The sequence below is a fragment of the Aplidium turbinatum genome, chromosome 1, assembly GCF_918807975.1.
Source record: "Aplidium turbinatum chromosome 1, kaAplTurb1.1, whole genome shotgun sequence".
NCBI classification, from domain to species: Eukaryota; Metazoa; Chordata; class Ascidiacea; order Aplousobranchia; family Polyclinidae; genus Aplidium; species Aplidium turbinatum.
Genome location: NC_137472.1, coordinates 30,795,589 through 30,807,338, shown reverse-complemented (window position 1 = coordinate 30,807,338; position 11,750 = coordinate 30,795,589).

Below are 11,750 nucleotides of genomic sequence, written 5' to 3'. Positions count from 1 at the left end.
ACAAACAGGCAAAAACTGCGGCTAAAATTAGAGAACACAAAAAACTCAGCTACACAAAAACCCTACAGAGTAAGCGATTCTGAAATTGCTTCCACAGATTAGTTAAAAGAAGCGTAAATCGCGTAAACTTTGCGCGATTTACGATTTACAAAATTTATTGGTGTCTTTCTGTGTGTCTAAAACAAGTCCTGGGGTGTGTTAATAGCCAGATGTCTTGGAAAACAATATAAATTTATACAAATTATATTATATTTTCAACAAAGGGCTCAACTTCGGAATACAAACTTTGAAAATTTGGGGGGGGCCATGGCCCCGTTCGCCCCCCCCCTTTTGAAAACTTATTTCAAAAAGCAGTAAAGCACACAGAAAAGTTAGTTATGTATGTATTGTTTACACGTTTTTATTGCTTCTTTATTCTTATTTGTTGTACCGCACAGCCAATAGAGTTGCTACTCCCATAAACACCTTAACAGTTTTTTGAAACTTGTTTGGTATTGTACTGTAATGTTTGTTGTATGCTATTGCTTACTTCACATTTATTTAAAACCAATCGTATGAAGTGAGTATTGGTGAAGTTGCTGTTGTATATTTACGTCTACTTGTCTATACTACGAAACATAGTGTAATCTAAATAAAGTAGACATTTACACTGTAGAATATTTGACTTGGGTAAATTTGATCAAAGTGTTGGAAGCATTAATTACGTTGTTCAAATTGCTTGTATCATCAATCTTATCATTTACACTTGCTTCCTTGATTGTCACTATTGCATGGTATTGTGCTCTGTCATGTTACACCATCTGATGTATCTTTTTAAAGAAGTCAATTGTATTGATTGACGAAACGTACGAAAAAGAATGTTCTCGTTTTCATGACTGTGTAGCTGTTAATAGTGTCAGGTAACATGCGTCAACGACAGTAGTCTATGTAGGCCTACGCGCTTTAGTGCATTCAATGTTGTGCTTGTGCGTGTAGAGCCAGAGCCTCAGAGGTAATGAATACCGTATAATATATGTTTACAAACCTGCAATAAATTTATATTTTCAGCTACAATAGTCATGTAAGCTTTTTGCGCATTAAAATGCAGTAGAACGGTTACGAGCAACCTATTTCTGCAAAAAATAGACTAGTTGTTTACTACAATCGCCCTTCTCCCAACAACGCCTGAAATCGCCTTCGCGTCCTCTTACTCACTATGTCCCCGTGTAATTTAGATATGACTGCTTTCTACTACAAGACAGTTTCAATGTTGCTTAGGCTAGAACGGTATTTTGTTTTTATTGTCGTCAAGTCAACGTTGAAAACGCTGTCTCGCACACATATGTGGAGACAGGGGCGCCGGAACGATTTTTGACTGGGGGGGCAAGATTACGAAACAAGGGCACTTTTGTTTACTAAAAGGCCAATTTTTTTTCAAGTTTCAAGATAAGATATAGCGATAATGTTAATCTATCAGCTCATTATGTATTGAATAATGATAGCCTGCAAGTGTCCGGTACACAAAGAAGGGCATCATGCTATGTTATAATGATGTAACCTACTGTCAAGCCTTAAAGCAGCCTGCGGCCATGGCCGCTAAGTAGTGCTTGAATGACCGCCGGTGCTACCTCCTCAATCGGCCAAGTTTGGTCGCCGGTCTCTTCTAGCCAATTATTTAATTTCGCAATAGAATGATCGTGGATCAACTGTCGAAAATATGTAGTATCAAAGAGTGACGCAAAATTACGTCAGCGCGTCATAATCGCCACTGTTGCATTGTGCAGGAAGATTTGTTATTGATGGAATATATCCATCTGCGATCACTAGCGATGTAAGTCATGTTTGTAATTCCCGACGTTTATTTTAACAAAGTCTTAATCCGAAGTGCTAATTTACATCGGCTGGTATAATATTGTCGTTTTTATGTCGATTCGATGTTGTCGGACATTGAATCGTTGTTAAAAAGGAGAACTAAGTTAGTTGACATCCGAGGGGAAAACATTTTTTGGTCATATTTTGCAAAAATTATGCTTCTTTTTAGTAATGTCCTTCACATCATAGAAATACTTATTTTATTACCTTGCGGTCATCGTCAACACATGTCGAACGTTGTTTTTCGTTGCTAAAAAGAATTCTAGGGGAGTGGCCAACTTCTTTAAAATTAGCCACATTGGAAACACTCGTGCGAGTGTCGTTAGATAGTCCCGCAGTATTGGATTACAATCCCGATAAAGCAGTTATTGCGTGATGTAACGATTCTATTGTAGGACGTCGCCCAGGCCCAGCCTTCAACAACGCTAAGTGATCATTTTAGCATTGTTGCAAGTTTAATTCTATTTATTTGTGCTATCGTTATTATTTGTATTTTGGCCTCCAAGCACGCAGATTTGGCCGCCGAGAAGGAACTCCCGATAAGCCACGATGGCTGCCGAAAAAAAACGAGTTTTAAGGCCTGCAGGCCTACTGTGTTGCAAAATTTTGTGCCGTAAATATTTTTTTGAGACAAAAATGAAAGATTATAATTAGGCTAAAAGTGAATGGCAGAAATTGTTATATTGCGAAATGTGCAGTAGCTTACATGACTTTAAAAGGGCACCATTGCCCCCCCCTGCCCCTCCATTTGCAGAAAAATTGAGGGCAGGGGGGGCATCCGCCCCCCCTGCCCCCCCCCCGCTTCCGGCGCCCCTGTGTGGAGACCCAAGCCAGAAGTGCGGTTGCTGCTAAGTTAAATAATGGTGGATATTTCTCCCGCTCTAAAGTTAAGCTAAGCTAAAATGAATGAAGCTTTTTTTCCAGAAAATTCAAGCCGCAACTTCAAAAATAGATCTGTAAACTCTTCTTGAAATTTAAAAGAAACGTGCTTGGTACCGTAAGTTACTTTGTTTTTGCATTACAAATGGGTTTTGGATCCAATCTAATAGACCTTTTGCACATTCAAAATCACCAGAGCGTGACGTTTGAGTTACGCGGAGTCTGAGGGTTGATAATCGCTTGTTTACTACGGTTTATGAAGGCGTTTATTGTTATTGCAAGCAAGCGTGAGGTCGGTGGCAGGTGAAAGTAAATTTTTTGTGTTTATGAATTGTTGTAGATTATCGGCACACTTCAATTCTTGTTCGTTTTAATCATAATGTTGGCTAACAGACTAGGAAAGGCAATTTAAGACGCCATTGTGAAGCGTGTGCATTTTGATATTTTTGACCGGGAATTATGGACCACGATAGTGGCACCTTGTCTTGCAACATTTTATTTTCATTCTGCATAACATAATATGCAAGCATCATGAAGTGCAGTTCATTAGCAGCTATTTTCTGCTTCAAAAGGTGAAAAAATCCACTCCTCTGATATATTTCTTTGTCACTCACATTACCAGTGTACAACTGAAATACAAACATATTACCCCCATTTGGATCAACTCCCACTAATGACTAATGCCTTTGCAGTGTTCGTACTTTTATAGTTCGAGTACGTTTGCGACTGACGGTGAAGTGAGGACAGTGTTTCGAGACGTAGGCCTACTTCAGTGCAGTCGATGATGATCATGCGGTGCTTGGGTAGTCCTTTTTGAAGTCTGGCTTCATGGTTGCTATGATAACGTCACGATGAGGGAATATGTTCAAACTAATCAACCTTAAATACATGAGGTGCATTCATGAATGAAAAATACGGTGTACAGTAGGCTACAGTACGAATGCAGAACTAATACCAAACCTTGTGCTTTAAGTCTGTATAAAACAAACACAGGCGAAGCTTCAACACCAGCAAAAATTCAATCTTCCACCGCTAATCTATGTAGATGCAGTGCTCCTGTAGCATTTTGAGGTATTTCGAAAGTAGCCTCGTCATTAAGTTCTGCATCAATATTTTGATTTGCATGCTTAGCTTTTGAAGCTGTATAATACAAGAAATTCTTCCTATCTTTGCCTGGCAAGATCGCTTCCAATACAGCAAAGAACTGGTCGAAGGTTTACACTCCTGTAGCCTAAGTTTACAACTTAAAAGAGTTTTATTTTCTGGCAAATTATACTGAAACACTGATACACGCCTGTAAAGACCACAAAACAACAGCTCAAGCAAACGTTAAACAACTTATTCGCCTGCAAACTACGCCACTAACCCTATCGCACAGCATTGTGAACAGCGGCTAGTCGTTCACGACTCCAACGTCACGCTCTGTTGGTTTGTTATGCAAAAGGTCTATTTGGTAGGCTATTATTGTCCAATGCTAGATGAATAGCCTATACTTTTGAAACTCTTTCAACAGATTTGACATTTGTGGATAACCAGTGGCTTCACAACGTTTGATTTCACACCATTTTAGCCAATAACTCTTGCTTCAGTAAATGAGAACGTTTCAATTAATCATTTTCAATCTTTTGTTTTCAGGTTTTAATGTTTTGATGAAGACTCCAACTTTCGATTTCAATGTAACTTAAAAACGTTGATGTTTTCTCTATAGAAGGACAATTGAAGCTTAGCCTACTAAGTTTTTCAAGCAACCTGACAAATAACATAATTTGAAAATTTTGATGTCTTTACAAAAACGGCAGACCAAGTTTACACTTTTTTGTTGGAAAAAAGTTTTTGTTTTTCTTGTTCTTTTTTTTGTTGCCTGCGCCCAGCAGAGCCAGGCGGAAGTTGAGCGACCAAATTGAAGGTAGCCTAAACCTCATGACGGGAGAATGCTTTTTTGGCACCCGTCGCAATGAAATAAATTGCATAAACAGGTTGAGCAGTTGAGCACTTTTTAATTTCCCGACTAAGAGCTTGTAACCTTGATGATCATAGGCCTAAAGGTAAAATACATTTAACTTTTATATACGGGACTTGTTTGAATCGTAGGCAATCATACTGTAGGAAAAACGAACGATACATTAACCATACTCTAGACTTAGGCAGAAAAACCCTAAACTAACCTTTTGTACTAGAGACTCAGAGTCTCTTAGCAAGCAGATAGCCTATACAAAAGAGGAAGAACCAGGAAAGAAACCTAAAAACCTATTTTAGATTGTGGCAACGCTGTTCACTAGATTGCTTTTAACTTTTAAGTCTTTCAGAACAAGTCTTTTTGTTTTAAATTTTATTTGTCATTATCTCATATTTTCATAAAAAAATTGAAGACTGAGAATGGCATAGTTTTGGGTAGCCTATGCCTAACGCAACCGGTAGGTAGCCTACCGCAACCTATTTAATTTCAGAAGTTGCTACCTTCACAGTTTTGCATATGTAGCCGGTTGATTGATTGACTGAATTTTTATCCTCAGACTTGGAAAGCTTCTTGCAGAGCTTAATCCTGGCAGTTTCGCATAATTGTAGAGGCTTTGAATCACTGACGCAGGCCCGGTCACCGAGATTGACAGAGTGAAGTTTCCGATTGTTGAAGTCTTGTTGACGGGGAACTGTTCCATCCATTATATATATGCCGCTGAATGGAGAGCAGTCCTTAACGTGCGTTGCTCAAGCGCACACCCTGAGAGTCGAACCAGCGACGCTTGATCTTGAAGCTTCTTCGTTCCAGAAGTGACATGCAAACCAATTGAGCTATCGGGGCGACAGTTCCATGTAAAAACTTCTTGTCTTTTGAGTGTGGTTGTACGGAAATTCACCATAGCTTCTGGTCTGCTTATACATATGTAAGCTACAAGATATAGACATAGAAAACATGCAAATACTTGGCATGACAATTTTGTATATATTAGAAAACCGAGATTTTGAATTGGTACAGTCAAATACATAATTACATAATCACATTTGTTATCAACAGTGCAAGCAGTTGTTATCAACAAAACACCGTACGGTATGTATTATTATCCCAGCCTCTACCAAATCATTTGCCTTGGGAGCTGATTTTTTTTCAGCCCCCATCTCTATAGAGATGCCTCAGCGTGGTGTTGAGGTGAACCCAGGCTGAAAGCTAGGCCCATTTCTAGCAACTCCTAGCTAACAGACACATGTAAAAGTTTCCAACGGCAGTGTCTTTTTGGCACAAGAGGTCAGTACAATACAAGAGAGCCATAGTCGCTGATCGGAGTTGACGCAAATATTTCAAAATTTCTCTCAATCTTTTCAGGGGATGAAATAGGTTGCATCCTTATTGAGAGTTAGGGTTAGAAATGTTTCTATTTCCAACCCTAACCCTTAATAATAAGGATTCAACCTATTGGTTAGGGTTAAGGTTAGTGACAGGGTAAGAAATGTTTCTATTTCCAATCCTAACCCTTCATAAGGATTCAACCTATTGGTTAGGGTCAGGGTTAGAAATGTTTCTATTTCTAACCCTATTTAGTAAGGATTCAACTTATTTCGTCCCCTGAAATCGGGGGACGAAGTACTATATGTTATGTTACCTTTTGAGGTCTCCAACGGAGTCTGCCAAGGAAGCATGCTTAATTGCTTAGTCCATATCTTTTTGCTATTTACATCTATAAATTCTGTCAAAACTTGATCAAAGTACAGGCCAGATGCTACGCAATGTTTGTGATAATCACATATATATCATAATGTGTGCAGATGATATTTGTTGGTTTTCCCAGTATATGTACAATGTACATGGTCTCTGAGATCTTTTTTTAAGCTGCTGGACATTGTGGACAATTATTCCTCCAAACATGACATTGTTTTTAAGTAAAAAATCTTTTGGTTGGCTATTTTCACTTAAACATATTAAATATTCTCAATATTCTCGAGATTCACAGGTCACGCTTTGACCTGTGGATTCTTTTTTTGTAGAATTGGTTAGCCAAAGTCAGGGGTTCCCAACCTGTGGTACGCGTACCACTAGTGGTACGCGAAGGTTTTTGAGGTGGTACGCGGGTAGCTTCCATTTTTTTCACAAAACCTGGATTCACAACTTTATATTTTGTTTATCTAGTTTTGTTTACAAAAAAAATTCCTGAAGCCTATTTTTATTGTTACGCAACTATATTCTTGTTTCGTATCATTACGATCTTTAAAATACAGGTCATGTCAACTGTCAACAAGGAGCAGAGTTGCTTTGAAAAGCCGTACAACGCTGTGGGACAGTGGGCGTTAATTATGTCAAATGATTGCTCTTGATATATATCATCTACTATTTTATAGCTTAAGCTACAAATAGCGTTGAATAATGCTAGTTGTCAGCTAAAAATAGATCACAATAAAATGTTAATAACAATTACAAGGAATGTTCTCCAATAAACTTCTGGCTCAGTATGGTCTCTTAATATGCAATGTTAGCTTCCCATGCTGTTCCACAGCTACTGATTTTCCCTTCCTCGTGGGAATGCATGCAGGAATTATCAGTCATGATGAACATCAAGTCAAAAACTCAAAACCGACCAGATGCGCCTGGAAATACTTTCGTTGTGCTGTTAGCAAATTTACACCGCGCATCGACCAATTGGTGGACAGTAAACAAAATCTAATTAAATTTAATTGTGGTGCTTTGGTGTTATTTTAGTACGCCAATATCATTCTTCTGAATAAAATATGATTTGATCAAATTAGTTGTTTTGCAAGAAGTGGTACGCTTGGCAGTACAGAGCGTCCAAGCGGTACGAGACCGTAAAAAGGTTGGGAACCCCTGGCCTAAGTACTGTACTTAAGTGTTTATATACATAACTGTTTAACATATTTTGCAGCAAGTGCACTCACTTTAATGCATTGCCAACAAAGTAAAATCAAGATTTTATAAATGTTCATTGACTGTTAAGAATACTCTGTTTCATTCATATTGTACGTCTTTTTATGCTTTGCAACTGCTGCATAAGTATTGTCTTGTTTTAAGTGTTTACGAGTGGCTTACAATGACTCATTTATAATGCTGCATAATCTGCCACATTAAGCGAATGCACATAAACAATAAACATCAAATTAATTGTAATATTATTACTTTTGACACCTTATTGAAAAAGAATATGTTTTTGTTTATTCAGCGCTGGATTAACTCTGGCAACAGTCTGATAATGTCTTTGATGAATTCTGACGTTTTTTACACTCTAACTCAAGGGTCTCAAACACGCGGGCCGCATGCGGCCCTCGAGGACTTTTGGTGCGGCCCGCGATGCCTTTTTAAACTTTGAAATAATTCATAATCACAGTATATACATATTTTTCTATATAGGAAGATAAAATGCTCAAAAAACCTGAAAATGCCCATCAAACTTCAGACGACTTTTTAACACTACTGTCGCGCCATTTTTGCGTACGGGAAACTCGTATTGTTACATCGCAATCACATTGCTTATTCACTCATTGTGTCATAATTGCAATGGTAACTTTGGCACTTGCTGAAGTCAATTCTTCAACAGTTTAGTTTTTTCCGCGTTTTTGAAAGTTGATTGCAGGATTTTAGCTCTCCAAGTCCGTCGTTTCATTTACGTGTTTTTTCTTTTTCGTTTTTTTTTTGCGTTGGTACAGTGTTTTCCATCTCTTTGTTCTTACTAATTTTTCTTGCGATCTAACGTTCTTGGTGTGTTCTTACTACTGCACAGTATCTTTTTTATTGCGTTTTCACTGTGTTATTTTGTTTATTGGTTGGTTTTGAATCTTTACCCTCGGACTAACAAAGCCTTGATAGGTTATTCCTGGTAGTTTCGCATACTTGTAGACTTGTAGAGGCTTTTGACGCAGGCCCGGTTGCCGAGATTGATAGAGTGAAGTTTTCCGATTGTTGAAGTGTTGTTGTCGGGAATTATTCCCTTCATTAGGTGCCGCTGAATGGAGAGCAGTCCTGAAATGTGTTGCTCAATTGCACACCCCGAGAGCCGAACCAGCGCCGCTTGATCTTAATTGGAGCGCGTAACCACTGAGCTAACGGAGAGACAATTGACTTCTTATTGTGTGGTGCGGCCCTCGAGTCAATTTACAAGTGTTCTTTTGGCCCTCAGAGCAATTTGAGTTTGAGACCCTTGCTCTAACTACTTCAAACACTATCAGCAGGCTTTGACCATACCGTCTGGTTTGCTTGTTTTTTTTCGCTTTTGTGTGATAACTATTGGCAAAGTTTTGTTTGCAATATAATTGCAATAATAATAATAGCTGTACTACAAAAATCATTACCCAGCTACAAAATCAAACTATTTCCATTATACTTAATTAGGCTATACTATACATAAATATTATAAAATTTTCAAAACATGTTGTTTTCACACATAAAAAATGCAAACATGTAACTACCCCTAGTTATGGTACCACAATTTGGGCAAACAGGAACAGTGGTCCTCAGAATCAATCATGTGAGTAGAATTTTGAACACAAATAACTTGATGATTCGGTGAGTTCCTACCCTCTAACCCCTAACCCTAAAACGGCAATGATAATTAGGCTACGGTATCCAATAATTTAAAAAAAGAAAAGAAAAAATCCCCGTTAAGGGATCGGACTCACCGAAACAGGCCATTCCGATTAATATGGTCCATCCATATGTTATGAACCCAAATCGCAATCCATGATGTAGATTGTAAGTTATACCAGTTAGAAACATGCACATAGATCACATATCATGTGGCACAGAGTTTTTATTATCAGTCAGAATAGGTTTTTATGTGGTGTCTATGACAATTGATAATATCAGTATATATCATCATTGTTATGGTTAGTTTGCCTACGCATTCCTCCAATCACAGCAGTTTGATCATTTTTTTGTTCTTTATGTTTGTGCAATGTGTGTCTACCAATTTAAAATCAAGAGCCGATTCAACATTTCATTCCCCTTCATAATTTATACTTACAGTCACACCTTATAAATCCATACTGTTTTATCTCCTTACATTTGATATTTCTAAATTATCAAAACTGTAAAGAAATTCTTTAAGTGTTAAAAAGTATTTACCAAAGTAAGTTACATATCCTCCATCATACAAATGTCAGATCTTTGAATTGGTGCAATGATTAGAAAATTCAATGTATAGAAAGTTAGAAAGGCATTTTCTATACACTATCAAGCAGAATGTAAGTAAATATTCCCATAAACAATTTTCCTAAGCTAAATATTATGTATATTGTGCATGGAGATTGTCTTTATTTCCAGACAATGAATGTAAATCGTAACCTCAACCCTAACGTATGGGTATGAGCATGTTCATCAACAAGTATGATTGTTATAAGTTTAATATCTGTGTATCTACAACTTCGGTATTGTAAGCTGCATGTAAAAGTAACTGCATACAATTTACCGACTAAACATATTTTTTGAAACAAACGTTTTTTAAGGAAGATTGTTATCAATAGATTTATATAGCTCTGCATTAACTATAAACTTAGAAAATATGCAAGAACAGGTAGTTCAAGATAAGCCCTTCACCTCGGATGCTATTGGAATGTTGATACTAAATGAGCTGAAGTGCTTTAGAGCGGAAATTACAAAAGAAGTAAAGACCTTGACTGAAGTTTTACAAAAAGTCATGACAACTCCATCAACATTTCAAGCTTCTGACATTGCTGTGGACAAAGAAAGAAGCAACAGGGAACATCACAAAACTTTATGGAAAGATGATGATTCTTCAGATATTGACCAATGCAAACAGTTAAATGTAGTTTCTAAACATGAAGGGTTTCGGGAGATCCTTCCTGGATCAAGGGATGATATATTACATAATCACATTGCTTTTCGTATGTCTTCAATTTATGGATCCAGTAATCATGAACCAAGAGAAAGTGACAATTTTTTGAGAAACAGTCAGTCAGACAATGACGGTTGCATCAGTGTTAGAAATCAAACGCATCAAGTGTTTCTACCCGCAGTGCAAACATCCTTGCCCGAGCAGGACACCTCACTTCCGATCCCTATGCCAGTAAATACATCTCAAGCAGAGCAGAGGAGCTCAGCAGTAAAGAAAAAGCAAGTGAAGTACTCAGTGCTGTACAAATGTACCGTTTGTCCGGATAAGTTTGCCACACAAACACTGTACAATCAGCACTTTTACGATCTTCATTCTGATGTTGATTCGGCTAACTCCACAGCTCCCAATTCTCTATGGGATGATCAAACTCTATTCACTGCTATGGACTATCAACAGCCAAAGATTATTTATGTCTGTGGCATATGTTCTCGTCAGTTTTCTGCAAAAGGGAGTTTGCTCCGCCACAACATCTTGCATTCTGGTGTGAGAAAATTTGTATGTAAGATATGTGGGAAAGGATTTTTTCGCAGCGACCATTTGAAGTCGCACTTACCCACTCATACTCGTCAAAAATCGTTTTCCTGTCATATTTGTGACAAATATTTTTTGAGGCAACAGACTTTATTCAAACATATGAAGATACATAAGGAAGAGTTCGAAAACAACAGGGTTTGTTATGAAGGTTATCGACCTACTGATGAAGATCTTTCTAGAACCAATGAAGAAAAGTTGTTTGAACTAAACGAAAATGTTGCATACAATGAAAAAAATTTAAGAAAACTATAAACCGCAATTATTGCTGCAACTCCAATAGTTTCCACAATATATGAGTTGAATTTTAACCTGATTTGTATTTGGGCTGTCTAAAACATTTTTGAATCAAAATTCTTCACTAGAAATTTAATATGAAATCTAATAAAAAAAATTTGCGGCGAGATGAAAGTTCGCTTAGAAAAACATTTGAAAGTTTTGGTTTAACTTTTATGCCTGTGACGGAACCTTGAATAATTAGCCTATTGGTAGGATTTTGAAGAAAATAGCTCAAAACCATTTGTAGTTCAAATGGAAAACTGTTGTGTACGGAGATACTTGTGTATCTTGTTTCGAGTTTAGAACATAATATCCAATTGTATTACAAAAGCGAACTCATTTCGTTTATTCTTTGCTACA